The 24,970-nt window shown below is 41.8% G+C and overlaps 1 long non-coding RNA gene across 1 annotated transcript in view; it reads right to left on the reverse strand.

The window, feature by feature from the left end:
* Nucleotides 1-644: 644 nt before the first annotated feature.
* Nucleotides 645-24,970, reverse strand: part of LOC115195710 (uncharacterized) — a 48,741-nt gene continuing 24,415 nt past the window's right edge. Inside the window, exons 2-3 of the long non-coding RNA XR_003878734.1 lie at nt 2,954-3,057; nt 645-1,359 (exon numbers count right to left, since the gene is read on the reverse strand). This is a non-coding gene — a long non-coding RNA (uncharacterized LOC115195710). The remainder of the gene's footprint in view (nt 1,360-2,953; nt 3,058-24,970) is intronic.

Below are 24,970 nucleotides of genomic sequence, written 5' to 3' on the forward strand. Positions count from 1 at the left end.
CAATGTTTTTAGCTTCTCTCAATATGTACGTGCTCTCCACCGTGGATTTAGAACTTCAAACACATTGTGTCCCCTCTCTGATGTATGTCAAAGTCCCAGATACTGGCCCAGTTCTCCACCAAAGCGACATTACGCAACCGACAATCTGTACCCCCACCTCCCCAAACACATATTCATTTTAATCAAACGTTTTAATCTCACCTGTTTTATCTTTGAAGTCAACATCCTCCATTCAAACATCACCTCTGATAAAGAAAATTGGCACACAGGGAAATGGCTGCATAAAATAGGTCTGTTTCTGTATTGAAGTAGATTTATTGCGATCTGCCTCTCTGACCATTATTAAGACGTACAGTAATTCGATTGAGAAGGATCTCAGGATAGCACTGAGGTGATGGTAGGCTCTGCTGCTTTGAAGTTGCAAAGGCAGTCATCAGGGCCTTGATGCACCACAAGCCTCAGGAAGCTGCCAGTCAGGGCTATATATAGAGTCTAGGAGTCAATATTGTAGGTCAGGTCAGTGGCTAACAACTGCAGTCCTTCAGGGCTCAGCGCAGCCTGGTTTTATGGGTGCTGTCTAGAGCCTGCTAGAGCTTTGTGAGTCACGGGGTCATATTTGAATGTCCAGCTGAGAATATAAGAATTTTGTTAGGCTTTTTTTTTTTGCTACTGTATCTGTTGGCCTCATTAGTTGGGCTTCAGCTGTGATTGTGCGTGTAGGAGCAAAGTCAATGTGCAAATGTTTAACATTTCACATAAAGTGTTATACTGTAATTTATAGTGATTTGTTTGCTCACCGTCAAGCCATTTTATGACACATTTTAAGGCAGTCTGCAGTCGACTGAGCTTCTACGAAAGATGTTATTGTTTGACAATTTATTTGATGGGTATGGCTGAAATGGATCTTTAGCTTGCTTTTATGACATTAAGAGCAGGCAGGTGGGTGTTTTCACTGGTATTGTTCCTGTTTATAGATCTAAATCATGTTTGTAATCTTTACACCCATCTTTCTGACACATTTATTTGTGGTAAACTTCAGCTCAGCTTCTCCACATAGGGTGTGGTTGTGGTCTATCTATCACACTATATTATGTTACATCTAGTAAGTCGGACTGCATCACACCCATCCTGTCATTGGGTACAAAGAGTACCATATCTCATCCACCGTGCCCCTCAGATGGATCCACCCAAACACGCTACGGATACAGGGTCACTCTCTTCGCGTGCCCACTCAGACAGATCAGGTGTAGAGCATCTTGGAGCTGATGACTATATCCAGCTTTGCTAAGACTAAAGGCAGCTGGAGAAACACTGAGGCTGTTGGACCATCAATCAAACCACTCAGCAGGGGGCCAACGCCTGCATGAAACAGAACATGGTTGACAGTGTCAAGTGTCATAGTACTGCTTTGCATGTTACAACATATGGCAAGTCATCCTTAATTCACTGTTATATATAGTGCAAGTCATACATTTGGACACACCTACTCATTGAAGTGTTTTTCCTTATTTTTACTATTTTCTAAATGGTAGAATAATAGTGAAGACATAAAAACTATGTAATAACACATATGGAATCATGTAGTAACCAAAAAAAGTGTTAAACAAATCAAAATGTGTTTGAGATTTGAGATTCTTCAAAGTAGCCACCCTTTGCCTTGATGACAGCTTTGCACACTCATGGTATTCTCTCAACCAGCTTCATGAGGTAGTCACCTGGAATGCATTTCAATTAACAAGTGTGCCTTGTTAAAAGTTAATTTGTGGAATTTCTTTCCTTCTTAATGCGTTGTTAGCCAATTAGTTGCGTTTCATGAGGACCGCCGCAGGAAAGGAAGACCCAGAGTTACCTCTGCTGCAGAGGATAAGTTTATTAGAGTTACCAGCCTCAGAAATTGCAGCCCAAATAAATGCTTCACAGAGTTCAAGTAACAGACACATCTCAACATCAACTGTTCAGAGGAGACTGCGTTAAGCAGGCCTTCATGATCGAATTGCTACAAAGAAACCATTACTAAAGGACACCAATAAGAAGAAGAGACTTGCTTGGGCCAAGAAACACGAGAATCGGACATTAGACCGGTGGAAACCTGTCCTTTGGTCTGATGAGTCCAAATTGGAGATTTTTGGTTCCAACTACCGTGTCTTTGTGAGATGCAGAGTAGGTGAACGGATGATCTCCGCTTGTGTGGTTCCCACCGTGAAGCATGGAGGAGGAGATGTGATGGTGTGGGGGTGCATTGCTGGTCACACTGTCTGTGGCTTATTTAGAATTAAAGGCACACTTAACCAGCATGGCTACCACAGCAGTCTGCAGCAATACGCCATCCCATCTGGTTTGTGCTTAGTGGGACTATCATTTGTTTTTCAACAGGACAATGACCCAACACACCTCCAGGCTGTATAAGGGCTATTGACCAAGAAGGAGAGTGATGGAGTGCTATAACAGATGACTTGGCCTCCAAAATCACCTGACCTCAACCCAATTGAGATGGTTTGGGATTAGTTGGACCGCAGAGTGCAGGAAAAGCAGCCAACAAGTGCTCAGCATATGTGGGGACTCCTTCAAGACGGTTGGAAAAGCATTCCAGGTGAAGCTGGTTGAGAGAATGCCAAGAGTATGTAAAGCTGTCTTCAAGGCAAAAGGTGGCTACTTTGAAGAATCTAAAATCTATTTTGATTTGTTTAACACTTTTGGTTACATGTGTTATTTCATGGTTGTGATGTCTTCACTATTATTCTAAAATGTAGAAAATGGTAAAAATAAAGAAAAACCCTTGAATGAGTAGGTGTTCTAAAACCTTTGACTGGTACTGTATGACAATAAGACGGTGCTCATCAATTGAGTTCTTACTCCCAGTAATTGAGCTCAAACATACTGTATCAACCATAGGGCTTCCCTGATGACTACTGATGATGTAACAGCTTTAGATGAAGACATTATGGGTACTTACAGGGAGGAAAGTAGGACGTTAATTCACAAATAAGGCAGACAGAGAGCACAGAGAAACAGCCAGTTTGGACCGGGGGCACTGGAAGTTAGTCATGGACCAGTGGCCTGAAAAAAATGGAGGGAGCCATTTAGAGGGTAAATAATAAGACATTTCCCTGCTCCAATAGGAAAACACACAGATCTTTTCTGTTCTTGCTCTCCTCTCTGCCTGACAGGCTTTTGTACAGACGGGGTTCCAAAAAATACCCAAACTGAGCACAGACAATACATTTGGCAGTAATTGATTCATGACCTTTTTACATAATCAGAGTGGGATGGATTCATCCACCAAATTGAAATTGTAGCACACATGTCTTATTTCAAACCATATTTGGTAAGAACATTTGTTATTATTCCAACCTTGGTTGTATCAGTTGATAGATTTACATTTACTCAGTGCTGACTCATGATACAGGAGTTGTATTTTTATTTTTTGATTTGAATAGGCACTGCTACAGTACCTTTCATCTGCATATGACCCCTAATACTCCTAATACTATAATATTCCAGCAAACAGAGATTAAGTAAAGAACCTAGAGGACATTATAGAGAATTTTACACATTTTCTGGAAAGCTGTTTAAAGCATGAAAGTATGCAGATGTCCTTTCTGGCGTGCACTGAATGTTATATAGGGTATTCAGCACAGTACAGTACATCTCCTCCTGAGTTTCAACAGGAAATGGGCCACATAGGCAGATGATTGTTCTACAGCAGGGTGCAGCTTTGATATTGGCTTTACCCTCCTTTAGATATTACATTATGTAAAGAGCCACATAATCCCATTTTGTATTCAATCTAGATTTCAGGTCTGATTAAATAATGGATTAGAATCTACTCAAAATAAAATAAAATAAAAACCAAAAGGTTTGGTGCATATTCTGACAATTTACGACGCACTTTCATGTTTTGCAAATGGATAGCTGGTAGATTACATTATTATTACCTTTTTCACCAAGCATATTTTTTGTCAAGGCTAATAGATCATTTAACATTGAGCAATATAAAGTTGGTGCTGCAGGAAATGGGGGACTGATGTCCTTGGTTATCCGTAGAGCTGAACAGGGGTGAAAAACCTTTATAAATCTGGGAACTCTGCCATAGTTGTCCACAGTATTGAGACCAATAATGCCAGACACAGGTAAGGTCAAATGGTGCAGTACATCTATGCGGTATGTAAAACACTGCACCACATTCCAAACTTGTAGACAGCAGATGAGTAGAGCATGTAAAATGAACTGACGCTCCAGCCTACTGTATTGCGCGCACACACACACACACACACACTGTAAAGGAGTTGACTTCCTGGTCACAGGTCAATAGAATCAACAACGTAATATCTGTTGCTGATGTAATAAACAGGCTCACTGTTTATTAGGGTTCCTCACACAAACAACTACGACAAACCAAAATGTAATTCTCTGATACCGTCTCATTGCAGTATCTACTGCGTGTTTTCCAGTAGTGAGATCAAAGTGATTCGAATCTATTCACACACATAACAAATGTCTCTAGTCTTGAAATTACTTTCATCATCCCTTTGGATAAATCCTGCGTCTATGGTTTTGTAACAGTCACTTGGAGATGAACTTCAGGAACTTTTTACTATTCATCCCACATTCTCAAGCAAAAGTTGAATGGAATGCAGAAAATTCAGAGTGAAAGTGGCTTTGTCAAAGAAAGACAGACTCTCAATAAGTCTGAGGGAGAGAGAGGCTGCAATTTCAAGCTTCATTGGCATCTGAATGAAAACCGTTCCAACAGGTTTCGAGCTGTCCATAGAACTTTTGGGCCCACAGCGGAAAACTGTCCAACTGTAAACTATTGATATTCCATTCATGTCCTTGTGAGTTTGTCCCAAGGGTAACTCTGGTAACAATTGAATAACTAGAAAAGGCCCACAGTTGAGTAACTAGAAAATGCTACTACAATGCTGAGAATGTGTTCTTGTTACACTTGTTTCAAACAAATGTAACTGATGTTGTGCCACCACTTTTACAATCAAGGAAGCACTCTCAATTGCATTTGACAGATGTGCTAGGCTAGAAGTGATGAAAAATCAGTATGTTGATCCTATCCTAAGCCAGCCAGCTAAAAGGGGATGGACATGGGCTTTTGGAAAATATCCAATGTTCCCTGTCTATTTTCTCCTGTTTTTCTATTGGCTTTAATGAATTGAGCACATACTGAGTTTGGTTCCCAAGAAAAAGAATGGTGAAAATAATATTAAATACCAATGTACCACAGTCTGGAACTCCTGCCAGCTATCTTTGAATGTTTGCATACATCACATGTATTGCCATCAGAAAAACCACCCTTACCCTAGAACCCCAACCGTTTCTGTTTACAGAACCAACACTGATCCTGGTTGGTTGGCTTATTTATTCATTTTTTGACACCAATCCATAATAAGAGATTAACACGTTGTCATGGCTACCAAAACCTACGAACCACAGAATTGAATGAGATTACAGTTGGCCATGGTTCCTATCTATGCACAAGGTTTCCTCTAAACTAAAGCACCATTGAATCGTGAAAAGACTAGTTTGAGGCCGTTGAATGTGTGGTCCGAATGCTAAAATCTACCTTTTGTATTCTAGCCTTTGTCTGGTGGGTCCAATGTGATTCCAAAGGACGGCTTTTCACTCACCAAGCCAGATGCATTGTTGGCGAACCTGAACGACACTTGGGAGGATTGTCTGGCAACATGAGGAGGATGGTCGGAACTCCGAATTTCTTAATAAAACACACGCTGGCTGCAACTACTGTATAAAAACCGCTCTAGAAAACAGTAGTCATGTATTTGGGGGTAAACTGGAGGAAATTATGTATGTCACTGCAGGCATTCCTCTTGTTCCCATTCTGTCAGGATCGGGCACATACAAACAGTGAGTAGCTTTGCCTTGTTATTTCCATGCCCATGGCTTACCCTGATCTGTGTCCCACATACATTATACTTGGCACAAGGTCCCCCCTCCGCCCACTCCCCTCCCCCTCAGGTTCCTGTATCCCCCATTGGGAGGAAGCAGAACCAAAGCCAGCTCCAGTGAGCCAAGGACCAGAAAGACAAGGGGGGATACCCATGGGGCTTTGAGAACATGCAGGATTGTGGGAGAATCTCACTGTAGATTTATTAGGGAAATTAGCAGCACCTGTTATCCTACAGGGGCAAAAGGTAAAATATGTCAAATACATGACAGATGGATATGAAAATCATCAATCAAATATGGTAATGTATCAGAACATAAAAAACATAAATAATTGAAGTAGGACATTTATGACCACATGTCATTACCATAGTAGTGCTGTAAACTTGTGGAATATCCTGACCTTAAATTTAACCACAATTTGAGTTTAACCCAATATCAAAATTGAAACTCAGGATAATCTACAAGTGTTTCACTGCAATGAAACCATAACATCTTGTTTTGTCTAGATCACTGTTTTGACCAAGCCTGTTTTGACAATAAACATGATACATCAAAGCATGGCAAGACTGGAGGATCTTGTTTGTCCAACACAAAGTGGATTTGGGGGTTATTTGAACGTTTGACCTTCGGATACTGTTTGCTCCGTTATGGGACGTGACTTCCAGAGGGCCATGCATGTATGCAGTTTATCTTATCATTCACATGATCACTCTAATTGCATGAAGTTGGTCTCGCTGAATTGTTGACCCCAGTATACAGTTTATATGGGAAATACCTCGCAATGGAGACTTCTACATAAGGAACTGCAATTAGACCTTATATTTACACAGGCGAAAACACCCCCTTTTCAACAGACTTCACAGAGGTCTTTCATCACAGGATAAAATGGAGAATCAAATGCATGGCAAGAAGTTGGATCGACATTCTTTGAACAATTAGTGCATGTATAAGTCAAGTTCAGGAGTCAATAGGGTAGGAAACAGAAGAAACAATGCTTGGGTGAACACTGATTCTCAAGAGATTCTGTGGTCTGCACTGGGGTCCACCTTACAGTATGTGAAATCTGAAATCCTAGTAACCCTGTCTAACAATGTCAACGAGCCTGTGACTAGTCAGATACACTGAATTGCCATAGTGAATGCTTGGGTGTGTGGTAATGCTTTGGATTTCACTAAGACGATTAAAGCGTTGTGTTCTATTTTTAAGATAATGAGATCTACTTTCTAACGACTGGCCCTGAGACGTAACCTTGACCCATTAATGTGATAGCAGAGGCCTTTACCAACTCAGCACTTCTCATAATGGTTTACATTGTTTTAGAATTACAATTAAAAAGACTGGCTGTTTGGGATTTATGCGACTTCCTCGTTCGAATGTTCGTGTCTCTGAAGCATAACTAAACCTCAGGTGCAAAGTACTGGTGGATTAAAACAATTACACCAATCTTAAACGGCAATAAATGCAGACCTTTGTTCCTGTGTAATCATTTCATGGAGATGGAAGTACATAAGTATGCTATTATAATCGAGCTCAGTTCTTGTTAAGACTTAAAATATTAGCCACAGAGGGTTGTTTTATTGGAACACTGCAAGAACACGTTTTCCCTTATTAATGTCTATTCAGCATAGAGACAAGTTGAGTAGCCATCTATTTTGGCTGTACAACACTTAATTCACTGTGCAGTAGCATTGTGTAGTCAAATCACTGAAAAACACTGACTGACTCACTTTACTCAACAACAACAAAGTCTGGGGCGGCAGGTTGCCTAGTGGTTAGAGCATTGGACTAGTAACCAAAAGGTTGCAAGATCAAATCCCCGAGCTGACAAGGTAAAAATCTGTTGTTCTGCCCCTGAACAAGGCAGTTAACCCACTGTTCCTAGGCTGTCATTGAAAATAAGAATTTGCTCTTAACTGACTTGCCCAGTTAAATAAGGTTTTAAAAAAATCTGTAAATCATGTCTACTCCTGTGATACTTTAGAATACAAGTGTATTATTAGAGTGTGTAGTGTGATGGGATTTTATGTCCACTAAACAGCCCCGCAGTGCCCAAAATAACATTTTAAACAGATGGAAAGACATTTAATCCAAAACTATTTTGGAATACTGCAGTTTAAGCAGCTGTTTACTTTTGAGTGTTTACCAGTCATTGACCTCTTTAATATTGAAAAAATAAGCACTGCTACTTACAGTTTAGGGTTAAATGATCATGTGAATAAATGCAAAAGGTTGCATCAATCTGTAGTTTACCAATGAAGGCTTAATGTCAAATGTACAGGTCAGTCCTTCATCAACTGATTGCGAGCAGATTATCTCTGTTTAGGTGTCATGTAATCGAGTCAACTCTCACTTCAGATGCTTGCAAGCATGACTTGACGGTAAGATTCATTGTCAATGCACAACTAATTCGCGTGGCCCAGAATGAATAAACATCCTGAACTCTTCTCTTCACACGATATACTGCACAATAAAGGACTGTGCTGTACAATCGAGCAGTAAGCTTCTATATTACTGCATTCGCGTGACAATTTGTTCGTTTTGGTGTTCAGCAGCATTTAGCAAGGGTTTTTCGGTTTATTGAGCACACAGTTTTTTCTTGGGGCTTGTCGAAGTTCGGTAGCCAAAATCTACATCCCTTCGTCAGTGATTGGTCGACAGTATGGCTTCTTCAATGAAGTGTTTGTTGCCATTTAATGACAGACAACTCGTTTTCATACACATTTTTTCACTTGAGAATACTGCATCAAACATCTTAGATGTAAAATTGTGCGACTAAGATTACTCTGCAAAAACCTCAAAATGAATGACAGATTTCTTGAATTATCATAGATTAATACGGGCTATGTTGTTGATACGGTATCTCAACAGGAAATATTAATTCTGACTATTTTGAGGAAGTGTACTGGCTATGTTGTTGATACGGTGTCTCAACAGGAACAAACATTCATATTGCCGTTTTTCTTTCTTGTTTTCAAGCGAATGTATTTTAAGGCACTATCACTTCGCGTAGACGAGTTCTGCTAGGAGCAAACCAAACTTATATATGTGGACGCCCTCAGGGCCACTGAACCAGCAGTACATTTTAGACATTTGGATGTGTGATGCTTATCCTTGTAAAGGCTATATTATCTGGAAAACCAGTTCCTCGCTTAAAATATTTGTGTGTAAAGGACGTCACGCTGCTTGCTTAGCAAGTACCATTTCCTACTGATTCGGCTCAAACCCAGGACCTCGGCCTTGCTAACAGCACACATGACCGCCCCCCTGAAGCAGAAATGGCCAGTTTTTCTGTCACATATTTGAAATATTTATTTTAATTACTTCTTGAGTATTTTGTAATTTGAATTACACTGGGTAAACTACACTCCAATGTATTGTGTATATTCTAAACACTGTAATTTGTATTTTCAAAATACTAAATTCTTTTATATACCTTTTTGTTATAGCGATTCACATTTTGTGATCCCCTTTCACCCTGTATTGGCATCAGAAGTTTGATAGCACTATGGTGAGATAAGTGTCTGCTAAATTAACTAAATGTACTTGAATATGTAAAAAGGTTGATAAATACTTAATTGAGGGAAAATGTACTTTATATGATTGTGATATGTTGTCTCACCTAGCTATAGTATCTTAAGATGAATGCACTAATTGTAAGTCACTCTGGATAAGAGCGTCTGCTAAATGACTAAAATGTAAAAATGTACAATTGCAAAGCATGCTGAGTATTATTCTAATGAACTCCACCCACAAACAAGGCCAATAATAATACCCAGTGTGTTTTGCAGTTAATTTTCAATTATACATTCACATTTGTCATTTAGCAGACGCTCTTACTGAGAGTGAAATGCTCAACTAAGGTATATAAACAATAACACATCACAGTCAGCAAGAAAAAAGTTTCTGTTACTGAGAATGTTGTTGCTGCTCAGACCGGCTACTTAGATTTTTTGGGGGTATTTTAAAATACAAAATAAATGTATTTTAATTAAATACATTACAAAACATAATTTTGTATCTGTACTTTGTAATATTTGATAATCCGTGTCCTAAAGCGTCTTACCAGTCGGCACCTCAAGAAAAGCTAGCTATTTGTCGGCGCAAGTGAGGACACTTCAGGCTGAGGAGTACGTTTCACACATCATCATGTGCTACATTCACCCCTCAAACTTACTCAACAGCGACTCCAGCTAGTGCTGAGCGCAACTGTAAAGGATATCACGCTGCTTGCTTAGCGAGTACTACTTCCTCCTGATTCGGCTTACACCAAGACTCAAACCCAGGACCTCTGCTCTTTTAGCACACGTGACGGCCCTCCTGAAGGGTCTTACCATTCAGCGCCACATGAAAAGCTAGCTATTTGTTGGCGCAAGTGGGGACACTTCAGGCTGAGGAGTATGTTTCACACATCCTCATGTGCACCATGTGCTTATCTGGGGGAATGGGGGCTAGACAGGCTATTGTCTGTATGCTCATCAGAAGCTGACTGGTTACATAACATTGGCCTCAGGAGGCCCTGTCGGCCTCTTATGCCCTGCCATGCACCGCCCGCTCACTGGGGAGGAAGCCTGATGGCCATCGGAAAGGCTTATTATGAGCGTCTGTTTTGCCTTCATATGGAAAAGGTATTTGTGTTTGCTTTGCCAACAATGCTGAGATATGCTCTGAGATGTTTTCTCTCTCTGTGTGTGTGTGTGTGTGTGTGTGTGTGTGTGTGTGTGTGTGTGTGTGTGTGTGTGTGTGTGTGTGTGTGTACGCATGTCTAGAGGGAAACATTTGGCCACATTTTCAGGGTGAATTGGACCGATCTGGCGCCTGTTTCAGCAGTCCAGACATGCAACTAACTTAGGAAGGTCAGAGGTAGGTCATGAACAGTTCAAATTAGTTTTTGTCCTTAACTTCGCAGATATGATTTCATTTTCATCTCTCAAATGGTTTACATGTACAGTGTTGTGAAAAAGTATTTGCCACCTTTCTAATTTTCTGATAGTTATGCATATTTTTGATACTGAATGTTATCAGATCTTCAACCTAAAACCTAAGTACTCATTTGTCATACTTGAGCAAAAGTAAAGATACCTTAATAGATAATGACTCAAGTAAAAGTGAAAGTCACCCAGTAAAATAATACCTAAGTAAAAGTAAAAAAAAAATATTTGGTTTTAAATATACTTAAGTATCAAAAGTAAATGGAATTGCTAAAATATACTTAAGTATCTAAAGTGAAAGTATAAATAATTTCAAATTCCTTATATTAAGCAAACCAGATGGCTCAATTTCTAGTTTTTTAAATGTATTTACGGATAGCCAGGGGCACACTCAGACATAATTTACAAACAAAGCATTTATGATTAGTGAGTCTGCCAGATCAGAGGGAGTAGGATGACCAGGGATGTTCTCTTGATAAGTGTGTGAATTGGACAATTTTCCTGTCCAAATGTAACGAGTACTTTTGGGTGTCAGGGAGAAATGTATGGAGTAAAAAGTACATTAGGAATGTAGTGAAGTAAAAGTAAAAGTTGGTAAAAATGTGAATAGTAAAGTACAGGTAGCAAAGAAAATGACTTAATAAGTAGTACTTTAAAGTATTTTTACTTAAGTTCTTTGCACAACTGCCTAGTATTAAACGAAGAGAACCTGAGTAAACAAATAACACAACAATTACATACTTCTTTAATTTATTTCATAAACAAAGTTATGCAAAACCCAATGCCCCTGTGTAAAAAAGTAATTGCCCCCTTACACTGATTAACTGGTTGTGCCACCTTTAGCTGCAATGACTCTAATCAAATGCTTCCTGTAGTTGTTGTTCAGTCTCACATCACTCTTGAGGAATTTTGGCCCATTCTTCCATGCAGAACTGCTTTAACTCAGCAACATTTGTAGGTTTTTAAGCATGAAGTGCCTGTTTCAAGTCCTGTCACAACATCTCAGTTGGGATTAGGTCTGGACTTTGACTACACCATTCCAAAACTTCAAATTTGTTGCTTTTTAGCCATTTTCATGTAGAGACGATTGTCTGTTTTGGATCATTGTCTTGCTGAATGACCCAGCTGTGTTCAGCTTCAGCTCAAAGACGGATGGCCTGACATTTTCCTGTGAATTCTGTGATACAGAGCAGAATTCATGGTTCCTTCTGTTAAGGCCTGTCGTCGAGATCCTGAGGCAGCAAAGCATCCCCAAATCAACACATGAAAATGGCAACAACAAAAAATATGTTTTTGGAAGTTTTGGAATGGCCTAGTCAAAGTCCAGACCTAATACCTGTGATCTTGTGGCAGAACAGTTCATGCTTGAAAACCCACAAATTTCGCTGATTTAAAGCAGTTCTACATGGAAGAGTGGGCCAAAATTCCTCTACAGCAACGTGATAGGCTGATCAACAACTACAGGAAGTGTTTGGTTGGCGTCATTGCAGCTAAAGGTGGCACAACCAGTTATTGAGTTTAAGGGGGAAATTACTTTTTCACACAGGGGCATTGGGTGTTGCATAACTTTCTGTTTATGAAATAAATTAAATAAGTATGTAATTGTTCTTATTTGTTTACTCAGGTTCTCTTTATCTGATATTAGGTTTTGGTTGAAAATCTGATAACATTCAGTATCAAAAATAGAGAAAATTAGAAAGGGGGCAAATACTTTTTCACAGCACTGTATGTGTGTTGAGTTTTTTAAGTTGGAAACTTGTTGGCTACCTGATTCAAACAAGCAAATTGAATATTTTATATACACCATCATTATGCACTGTCTGCTGACAGTCTGTTTGTGAGGAAGTCATGCCATGTTTTACACAGTTTTTCCCTCATTTTCTGCACCGAATCACCATATGTCAAAACAGGAATTGAGGTCAGTTGCTTATGATGCGGTTTGGAGACTGTACAGTAGCTGTCTGGCTCTAGAGACAACATAACAGAGACAGGAAAATCCAATCGGCTTTCTGATGCCTGATGATGGACTGTTGAATTTAAAATAGCTTCATAAATTTGATTGATTGATTATGGGAAAACAGGTATTAATACAAAATAAACTAGAGGAGCTGATCAATTTTTTTTTTTTTATCCCCCCAAAATAGCACTCACAATATAAATCTTCTCGTTCTTAATGTATTAATCCAATTAATATTTCAGCGAGGATTTCATGAGCAATCCCCCCAAAAATGTATAGTCTGTAACTTTGTTCATATTCACCAATAAGATACATACTATATTACAATTTCTTTCTCTAGAGTGGTTTTCTATTTTGCAGCTGTCTGTGATCCCAGAGTTGAGTTCATCTTACTCATCCGGCAAGTTATTATTATTATTATGAAACATCTCAAATGTGTCTCAAGTGTCTCTGAAACACATCTTAGTGAGAGAGAAAGGATAGTATGATATATGTATACATCTGTCCCTACCTGCTATAAATCGAATGATATTTTCTTTTCTTTCTCTTACCTTTCTCTTAACCATTTCACATTGATGCAAAAGTGTGACAAGCAGAAGACATACTGTATGCACACACACACTCTCACAAGCGTGCGCACACTGCAACATCCTCCTGCTTAAGCCCTGAACCCCAGGGTTTGTCTCACGTCTGGCCATTTGTCATAATTACTGTGGAGCTGTCAGGCCTAATACCCTTACACAAGCTCTGGGCCTAGGGGAGAGATACAGCAGAGCAGAATACAAGTGGGGATTTTATTGTCTGGTACACACCACAAAATATCCTGTCAGTTTTCCAGTGGGCGCATTCAATAAATAGTTATGGAATTGAAATAATGCTTGTTTGCTTTGTCGATGTGACAAAATAATTGCTATCATTTTTTCATTTGATACAGTATACACATTTGTTTTCTCAGTTCACTCGTCATTTTCTCTTTGAATGGCCTCTTGCATGTGTTCATTTATGAGTCCATATGCATACAGTATATGACACTGGGTCGCTCCACCAAGTGGGTGCCTTTTGAGTAGTGTCATTTGGTACATAAAATGAAAAACATTTTGTTTCACCTCATTTTTACATTCTGCCATAAAGAGCACATGGTTAACTTAATAAAAAGCATGTTTTCCCATCTCAAGTGGTTAAATAAAAAAGTGATCATAGTAAGTACCAAGTAAAGTAACAGGGTTGACAATTTCATCTTAAATCAGCCATAAATCCCCTTGTGACAGGGCGAATGGAAGCTTGTTGTGTGCAACAGGGAGGGGCAATTGAATGCAAGTTTCTATGGATAACAGGGTTTATGTGTTATGCTCGACCCACTCAGTTTTCCACTACAAAACACCAGAAAACTGCCAAAAAGAGTAGAATCAGCTCACCTGCTTTTACACTAGGATTTGACTATAAGATGTTCAATGTTTCTTTAAAATATATTCTCTTAAAGGAATAGTTTCACCATATTAAAACGAGAGTTCTGTTCATGTAACAGCGTTTTACCTTAAAATGAATCACTAATCATATTAAATAAATAATAATAGCCAGAAATGACTTTGTCAAGGCAACATAATAAATAGGGTTTTACAATGAATGTTACAACTTGGAGAAATGTTAGGGTTAAGTGGGTTAAAATCTTCCTAGAAGTCACACAGGGTGCAAAAAGGGACAAGTCAAAATGCACTTTAGCAAGTCTTCTTTATTCATATTAAAAATCAGATTTATTGAATTTTCCATGGGGTTTATATTAAAGGGCATATAACAGGTTTTTAAAATTCTATATTTTCACACAATTTCTACTTAAAATATCCAAGGGATGCAAAAGGCACTCATTTCGTGGAACGACCAAGCTGTATTATGACTTTGCAGAGTTGTAGAGTGAGATAAGAGAGACACTGCAGTTATCAGAAAGCCATACAGGGCCAGCTGTAAGGGTCAGACAGAGATTGGAGAATGGGGGCAACCCAACCCAATCCCACCCTACTGCACAGCACAGTTTACTAACTCACTGAGTATTTCGTTTGGGAGGGGGCTTAATGAGAAATAACTACTTGCACGCAACTTATGTTATGTTTCACTATATTGGATTACTCCAATATATTGGTATCAATCCGCGGCGGAGGGATACATCCGAGGTGAGGATTTACACATTTACTCCAGTGTACACCTGTGTCATGACTGGGGTCCACCCCTATATATAGACCCCATGGCCGCATGTTCTCTTTCATTTTCTCTGTGGACGTCCGTATGGTTTGAGGTACAAACTTTCTGAAGTTTGCTCGGTAAGTCAGTGGTAAGTGTAATATCTTGCGTGGAAGTATACTCACTGGCTGTTTGCAGCTGGCCACATGGCCAGCCCCTCCTCTTGAGTGTTCCACTCGCTGCACGTGGTTGATCTGTACCTTCCGCCCGTGGTTTGTCGTACTTGTGCTTCGTTAGCGTTACATTATGACTCCATGTGCATCCATCAGTATGGCGGCTCTTACTGCCACAAACTGTAATTTACCTTACACAACTTGCCCACTGGCTTGGTCTATGTGTGTGTTGTGAATTGCTTTAACATGCTGCTCCCTGCACCGTAGACGCGGGTTCTCTGCTAATTACCCTGCAGGGTTTTTTTTTATTCTTTCCCCTGCAGAGTGTAAGAGTATTGTGGTGGGCTTTTCACTATGTTGAGACATTAACTTTGGAGTTCCTTAATGGAGTTACTCCATCATATGGTGCTGTTTTTACTGCTTGGATAATAAACCGGCTAGGTAATATTGCAGTTGGCGTGAAACAAAAACAAATAAAACAAATCCATTACCTGGTTGCTGTTTTTTTTGTCTGCCTGCTTTTCCCACACGGGTCTTCCCGAGGTACTGGGTAATTTATCCCTCACGGGGTTCCTATTCCTCCAAGCGGGTTACGACATAAGCTCTCCCAGGGCATTGGACCCCTGCTCCGTGGTCTTGTTGGCTTGGCTGAGCTTATGGCTTCCCTTTGTGACAGGTGTGATGATGGCCTCCCCCCTGGGGATGTGCATACCTTGTGTATGCACTGCCTGGGTTTGAGCCATGCAGAGAGGGCGGTGGAGTGCCCTACTGGATGCCTGTTTTGTGTGGTGTTCTCAGAACGCATGGCGCGATTGGAGGCCAGGAGTCGCACCGCTGGGACCACCTTGAATGGAGGGCGCATGCCCTGCGTCAGGAGGTTGATAGCTTCGATGGTGACGACTGCTGTTCCCTGTTGGCCAGTGATAGGCTGTTCCTGAGGGACGATGCTGGCACTGTTCACCACCGTGAGCAGGGCTACCAGGCTGATAGGCCATCAGAAACCACAGCAGGTCTTCATTGCCCTCAGTGGATCGAGAGGCTATGAGGAGCCTACTCACTCGGGTAGCCAATGCACTGGATATCGTGCTGAGCGGCGACAGCGGGGAGGGGCACAGCTTGTGGTGGAGCAACAGCCTGTCAACTGTCACCGCCATAGGTACGTGCCTGGGGGACCCAGGTGCTCGGGGCGCCAGAAGAGAGGCGGGCCCCGGCAGGACCCCTGACACACCCTTCCCCGGCCTTGGCCGCTTCTCCCGGTCTCAAAGGACAAAGTGGGAGGAGGGTGTGAAGTCCCCCTGGGTGTTGTCCACAATGCTGAAGGGGTACCGACTCCAATTCCGGTGCCGGCCCCCGTACTTCAGGGGCCTTCGTGTCACCACGGTGGCCGACCCCCTGAAGAAGAAAATCCTGCGGTTGGAGATCTCCTCACACCTGGACAAGGGTGCCATCTGCAGGATCGAGACATCAGAACGGCTAGGTGGGGTTCTACTTATTTTGTGGTCTTAAAAAGAGACGGAGGGTTTCGACCAATTCTGGACCTCTGCAACCTCAATGGGTAATTCAAGGTACTGAGGTTCCACATGCTGTCCCCAGCGTGAGTGTTGCAGGCCGTGTCCAGGGACCAGTGGTTTGTGATGCTGGACCTGAGGGAGGCATGCTTCCATGTTCCTGTTCACCCAGCTCATTGGCAGTACCTCCAATTTGCTTTCGAAGGGATGGCTTATGAATTCATGGTTCTTCCCTTTGGCCTCTCCTTGGCACCCCGCACTTTCACAAAGTGCATGGATGCAGGTCCTGGCACCTCTCACATACCGAGGATTGTTGATCCTCAATTACCTGGACGATTGGCTGATTTGTGCTCCAACCAGGACCCAGGTCCTGTCAGACAGAGACATGCTCCTGACCCACATCGGCGGGCTGGGCATTACTGTAAATGACAAGAAGAGTCATCTGATGCCCACCCAAAGGGTGGCCTTACATTTATATTTTAGTCATTTAGCAGACGCTCTTATCCAGAGCGACTGCATACATTTCATACATTTTTTTTTTTTCTGTGCTGGCCCCCCGTGGGAATCGAACCCACAACCCTGGTGTTGCAAACACCATGCTCTACCAACTGAGCTACAGGGAAGGCACCTTCATTGGCATGGAACTGGACTCAGTCCTCATCAGAGCACGCCTGCCCACCAGAAGGATTCAGGCGATCTTATCTTGCCTCGACTTTCGGCAGGGGCGGGTGGTATCCGCCCTGACTTGCCAACGCCTGTTTGGCGTGCTGACGGCGGCCTCATTGCTAATTCCCCTGGGCCTGCTGCATCGCCGGCTTCTTCAACGGTGGTTTAACTTCCACCGGCTGTGCCCGAAGCACAACCTTTACCGCCAGCTGCAGGTGACCGCACAGTGCCTCAGGGCATTGTTGAGGTGGCGCTGTCGCTCCTTTCTCTCAGGTGGGGTGGAGATGCTGAGGATGTGTCGCCGGGAGCTAGTCAGCACAGACGCCTCCCAGATCGGCTGGGGGTTGTGACCAAGGGCAGGTCGGCCAGCGGCTGTTGGCTACCCCCTTGGAGCGGCAGGCACATCAATACACTAGAGCTCTGAGCTGTACTGCTGGCCCTGCGGTCTTTCCTTCCACATCTGAAGTCCTGGTGACAATGGAAAACACCACATTGGTGGCTTACATCAACCATCAGGGTGGACTGAGGTCCTACCGTCTCCATCTTATGGCATGGGAGCTCCTTCTCTGGGCTCAGGGACGTCTAGCGTCTCGACACGCAGCGCACATACCATTTGATCCTGAATGTGGCAGTGGATACGCTCTTGAGGGAGGGCCCGCCACCTTGGGACTGGAGCCTACATCCCCAGGTGGTGCAGCACCTGTGGGACATGTTCGGGAGGGCGCAGGTGGACCTGTTTGCCTCCCTGTACGATGCACACTGCCCCCTGTGGTACTCCATGTCATAGCCACCAGGACCTCTGTGGCTTTCTTGGTAGCGATTACTTCCAAGAAGAGGGTCGGTGAGCTCCATGCTCTTTCGGTAAGTTCTGAGTGCTACCGGATGGACCCTGGTGGGAGGAGTATATCTCTCCGCCCCAACCCTTAATTCCCCCCAAAGGGGGGCATGTGAACATCCCTTTTATCCTGTCTGCTTATGACCCTCCGGGAAGTGGCGGGGGAGTCTATGCCTCCCTCTGGCATGCTATGCCATGTGCGTGCACTGGCTGCCTATGTGGAGCGGACACGGTCAGTGAGAACAACAGAACAGCTCTTTGTCTGCTATGGTGTGTCCTGTGGGCTGGGCTATCAAAGCAGAGGCTCTCTCACTGGATCGTGGACACAATTACGACAGCATACCGCCTGGCTGGCCGGCCAGTGCTGGGATTTGTGGTGGCACATTCAACATGAGGTGTGGCTGCATCCTGGGCTCTACTGAGAGGAGTGCCCCTCTCTGATATTTGTACTGGGGCCAGCTGGGCTTCCTCTTGCTCCTTTGCTAGGTACTATCGGGTAAATGTGGCACCTCCCTCTGTGGTTGGTTCAGCGGTCCTGGGCATCGTCTCCCCTTCCGGGGTCTGTGCCAGGACCCCCCTTCCACATTGACGGCCCCTGCGTCTCGGTCCCGCGTTGGGACTTCGCCACTGGCTGGCCAGGTCCCTCTAGCACCGACTAAATCTGGTACGGGTATACCAATATATTGAAGTGATCCAATATAGAGAAACATAACGAAGGTTACGTATGTAACCACGGTTATGTGAGCTATATGGATCACTCCAATCCTCTATGGTGCTAGAGGCGCCTCATAAATGATGTAGGGAACATTTGTCACGGCCATGGGGTCTATATATAGGGGTGGACCACAGGTGTACCCAGGAGAAAATCTGTAAATCCTCACCTCGGATGTATCCCTCCGCCGCGGAGTGATATCAATATATTGGAGTGATCCACATAGCTCACATAACCGTGGTAATTCCTGAAACAGAATGACCTCAAAGTGACCATAGCATGCGTCTCTTTTTTTTTTTTGTTTTTTTTTTACACATTTACCCTCCGGTGGAATTTCTCCTTTTAATGTATACACATCACACAGTAAGCAACCGGCTGGTGTGTGCAGTTAGTGTTATATATACGGTCACTAGAAAAAGTTGGGTCAGTGGGTGGAAGTATAGTACATGTAAACGACTACATAAGAACATGTCTGTGAATTGTTTACAGAGTGGAATCTTAACACTGTGATACAATGTACAGAGGGACATTTTGCAGATCATATGATGAGTGGCCATACACTTAGCGGCAGACACTGGTTACACAAATATAAAACTAAACTGTCTCTATGCGTCATAAAACCAAATACATGTATATTACCATGTTATAGACATCAATTGTGTCTATTTATTGGCTGTCAAATAGGAAGTCAACCCTTACCATGTTTGCTGCCAAAGCTAAAGTTTGACAACATTTTGGATGATGCAACCATTGTTCGAGCCTCAGGTGCATTTCTAACTCAATAAAGTTGAATTGCAATCAAAACTCAACCAATAAATGCAGTAACGCATTTTCTTCCTTGAAACTCTCCCTCTTCCTTCTTCTTCCCACGAGGCCCTGAGTTTTCCCTGACTATGTGATCTGGAACAGCTCAGGGCCCTATACCCATGACACATGACCGGTGACCGTGAGCTCTGAGTGAATTCAATGAACAGTTCAATATTGTCTGCACTCTTTTTCCTGTTTATAGTAACTGAGTACAATTTGAACTTGTACAGCAGGTCAAGGCATTGTCCAGATGTGCAGGCTGTCTCAAAGGAATTATGTTATCATCTATCACTTTATGCAGAATTTGTCACGTGAATGTATCGTATGTTCCAATATTTTGTACATCAGTTGGATTAAATTATTGGTAATTTTTTGTTTGTTATTATTATGTATTTGGAATACTTAATAGTACAATAAGCCCCCACATGAAACATTTTCAGTTTCACTCAAGGGTAGCCTTCCTTGTTCCTCATACGATCTATGTATAACGCAGGGCTGCTGAAGTCATGGTTGCCTGACCTTTTCACCTTCTGAACTTTTCACATTATGAGAAAGTAAAGGTCCTATCTGTCAGATGCTTTATTTAATCACATGCTTATGTTCCTGTGAAAAATATAAACCTACTTCCCCAAAAGTCTCCATAAGCAGACAGACAAACCACAAAAGAGTGTAAGAGACTGCATCTACATGTGCGTGTGAGATAGATAGATATATATATATATAGAGAGAGAGAGTGAGAGAGCAATAAGTCATTTGCTTCTCACAAATAAAATCTTCTATTAATATGTCATTGTCAAATGTTATACAAGCCATATCATCCGAAGTTGAATTATGACTTGAGATATGCCACAATCCCACGATCCTAGTCCTTTGGTGGCGCCACACACATTGCGCAGCTGCACGTGAGCTATGCACCTCACCTGGTATTCTCATATCTCACGCCCCAACCTGCATCCAGGCTCTATAGAGAGACTTTCCAATCTCCAATCTGTAAAAATGATTATGAGCATGAGGGCTGTCATACACTAGTGTCTCTGATGAATGACCCCATAGTCCCTTGCACACCTCAAAAAACTGTTTGGCTTGTGTATAGGGCTATCAATGACTAGATCTCTTTGCATAGACTCTTGTTTACATTCAAACCAATTTCCTTGTACAAACATGGCGCCAAAGTGCAAAGGCCTATGTTCCCATAAGGTGCAAGGGATGTTTTGTGATACATACAGTACTTTGCTCTTTGTCTCTCACAGTACCCCTTGACTATTGCGTTACACAACACATTGCATAAAATAGAGATTTTTTGCATTATTCCAAAGCATTTTAAGACGGCCATCTTGTAATTCTAAGTTTCTTTGTTATAAAGGTTATGTCTACAAGCTTAGACCTTTTGGGGAATTTGATATTGTCCTGGTTTCACGGAATCTCTTATCCACATGATTATATGCTGTATGTGTATGAGGGCGCAGGGGCAGAGAGGATTTGAATAATCCTTCCACAAAGATTCATTTTCAAAAACGGGACCAACTACTGTTGTTCTTGCACAACAATCCCACTGGGCACACCACGTCATTTCAACGTGGATAATTTGGTCATATTTGGTTGAGAAGCTGATCATTGAGATTATAACCTATATTCACCCACTCTAAAAGACAGCCAAAAGTCAGTAGAATTTCTGATGTGTTATCACTATTCTTTTAACCATCTAAACCAAATTCCAATGGAAAAACAATGTCAGATATTTGGTTCAGTTGTCACCCAAATGTCTTACTGCACTTTCAACCATTTAAAAGCACAGCAAAATTCTAATGGGAATATCACTTCAGATATTTTGTTTATTTATACAGATGAATGTGTTATCACTGTGCTTCATTTTATAGCACAGTGTTTCCCAGCTCCGGTCCTTGAGTACCCCCAACAGTGCATATTGTTGTTGGGGCCCCTGACAAGCACACCTGATTCAACTTGCCAACTAATCATCAAGCCTTTGACAAGCTGAATCAGGCATTGGGCGTACTTGAGGACCAGAGTCGGGAAACATTGTTATTGCAGAACCAAATGACCTGGATTGCAGTTGAGATTACATTAAAAACCTCTTAAGGATCGGTGCCTTTTTTTCAAATTCCGCCTACAATGACATAGCTCAGGACCTGAAGCAAGGATATGCATATTCTTGATACTATTTGAAAGGAATAACACATTAGATCTGGTAAAAAATAATACAAACCAAAAAACATGCGTTTTCGATTTTTTGTTTGTTGTTGCATCGTCTTTGAAATGCAAGAGAAAGGCCAGACAATGAAGTAGGATTCTAGGTGTAATTTAGATGTTGTCCACAAGATGGCAGCAGTGTGTGTGCAATGTTTCAGACTTATCCACTGAAGAATTACATCATCACACAATATTTTATATCAAGTCTGCCAGGTGTCCTTCACCAGTTTTCCCAAATGTGCCAATTGATACATTTTCAATTACATAACTATAGAGAACATACAAAACTGCTATGGTAATAAAACATTTTACACACTCCCAGGAATGTCATACATGTTGGATCAGTACCTTCCCTAAAGAAAATACATTAACCTTCAAACATCTAGATGGCCAGGCGGGGTGGGTGTGGAGCCAGAGACAGGAGTGGGGTCAAACTGTAGAGCCCAGTTCCTACATTTGAATATAAAAATGGATTTTATCAAACAAAACTATGCTACATTTTTATCTCTGGTACCCTCAGGATGACAAATTAGAGCAAGATTACTGAATGCAAGTACATTATTTACCTTGAGAGATGAATGTATCAAACCAGTTGCCGTCATAAGTGTTTTGTTGTTGTGCACTATCCTCAAACAATAGCAAGGTATTTTTTTGCTGTAATAGCTACTGCAAATTGGACAATAACTTAAGCTTTCTGCCCATATAAGATATGTCTATGTCCCGGGAAGTTGGCTGTTTACACCGTCATTCTAGTCACATTATCGCATATTGAGCAACATTTCTCCCGATTTCGGGGCACAGATCCAGTTAAAAATACATGGTGCAAGTGATTGATGCTGAGATTCTGCACAGATTACAACAATTGTACATTTCCACAGACCTGCGATGACCTATGCATGCTATTTTTAACATACACGCTTTATGATTACATAAGAAGAAATGTATTGTTAAAGTCACATCAAAATGTAACCATGGATGTGATACTCATTTTAAGTTTCAATGTTACATTAGTTTGTAAGATGGCCGAAAGAGCCTAAAGTTAAGGCTTACTGTATTACAAAAGTAATATTGAATAGTTATTGTTGACAATGCAACCAAATATCAGTATTAAAAGGACATGTATCTACTGCTTTAAATAGTTCCATCTGAGCCATTGCCTTAATCCCATTCTTTAACTGTTATTTTTGGCTGAGTTGGAGATGTGAATACAATATATAATTTGTTATCTTGTCGACAAGTTAATAGGCTATTTATTGTATATCAAAAGTGATATTGAATTTTGCTTGGTTGTCAATGCAACCAAATATTGTAATGATGTGCGCTGAGAGTCGGGAAGCAAGTTCAGGGAGTGAGTGTTTTAAATAAAACGCAACATAATACAAAACAAGAAACACGCACAGACATGAAACAGAAACAATAACGACTGGGGAAGGAACCAAAGGGAGTGACATATATAGGGAAGGTAATCAGGGAAGTGATGGAGCCCAGGTGAGTCTGATGACGCGCAGGTGCGCGTAACGATGGTGACAGGTGTGCGCCATAATGAGCCGCCTGGTGACCTAGAGACCGGAGAGGGAGCACACGTGACAGTACCCCCTCCCCGACGCGCGGCTACAGCTGCAGGACGCCAACCAAAATGACAATCCCGGGGATCAGGAGTGGACAACTCTGCAGAGGCGCGGGAAACCTGTCAATCCGGCTGAGATGCAGGAGCATGGCGACCTAGAGAGCGCATACCTGACGGTACCCCCTCCCAGGTACGTTCACCTCCAGCCTCAGGACGCCACATCTAAGGATGGAACCAAAGAGCGTGACATATATAGGGAAGGTAATCAGGGAAGTAATTGAGTTCAGGAGAGTCTGAGAGTCTGTGACTCAGTTGGTAGAGCATGGTGTTTGCAGCGCCAGCATGGTTTGTGCAATACCAGAGTTGTGGGTTCGATTCCCACGGGGGGCCAGCACAAAAAAATGCATGAAATGAAATGTATGCATTCACTACTGTAAGTCGCTCTGGATAAGAGCGTCTGCTAAATGACTAAAATGTAAATGTAAAAAAATGATGACGCGCAAGTGCACGTAACGATGGTGACAGGTGTGTGCCATAATGAGCAGCCTGGTGACCTAGAGGCCGGAGAGGGAGCACATGTGACAAATAACATTTGAAGGAGATTTATCAGTGCCACTGACATAGTCTGGCTTACTTTTTTGTCTACAAAAAAAATATTTCTATGTTGGATTCACATCTCCATCTCAACCAAAAAATGTAAGTTAAAGATAGGTTTGTCGAGGTTGAAGTTGATTACCACGATGACACAATCCTGCGGTTGAAATACCACCCTCAATTACTCATTTTTTTATCCAATGTATTTTCCCATGTAGATTCCACGTCACAATATATTGATAAATAACATTTATTCAACCAGTTTGTGTCCAGTGGGGTGAACCAAGAGAACTTTATGTTCAAAAAGTGTGTGCCTGTGTGAATTTCTGTGTTTGCATGTGAATGCTGTTACATGTCATGTCATGTGTCTTTATGTGAATGTGTTAGGGAGATATGGGTTATTTTATGTGTGTGCGTGCAAGCTGATGTGTGTATCTGTAGTTAAGCATGCAGTAGACACTGATACAATCAACAACTGAAATGAAATTTGGATCTTCTGGTTAGATGCCTGTTCAAAACAGATACCAGCACTGTTGCACACACCCTTACACCACATCCACAAGTGAAACTACTAAAAACTGTTCAGGGCAAACCACTAAACATGTTCAAAGTGAAAATAAATGGGGATATTCAATCACTTATATACATGCTCCAATAAAATAATTTATTTTTGCTAAACAAGAGCTCTTTGTTGTGTAACAATATCTACATCCTTGATGGCAGAGATAATTAAATATTAGTCAGTAAGAATAATACATTTGATCATCGGCTTGTCTGATGAAATGGACGCTTCAGTGCCAAGTATAACACAATGCCAAGTGCAGTACATATTTTATCACCCAATCAGTTATGATGATATAATGGTCCTTCAAATAAAGCGGCTTGACTGGACCGTGGGTTCAATGTAATCAAACCAGCATTGCA

Source organism: Salmo trutta, chromosome 6 (genome assembly GCF_901001165.1).
Source record: "Salmo trutta chromosome 6, fSalTru1.1, whole genome shotgun sequence".
Taxonomy (NCBI): domain Eukaryota; kingdom Metazoa; phylum Chordata; class Actinopteri; order Salmoniformes; family Salmonidae; genus Salmo; species Salmo trutta.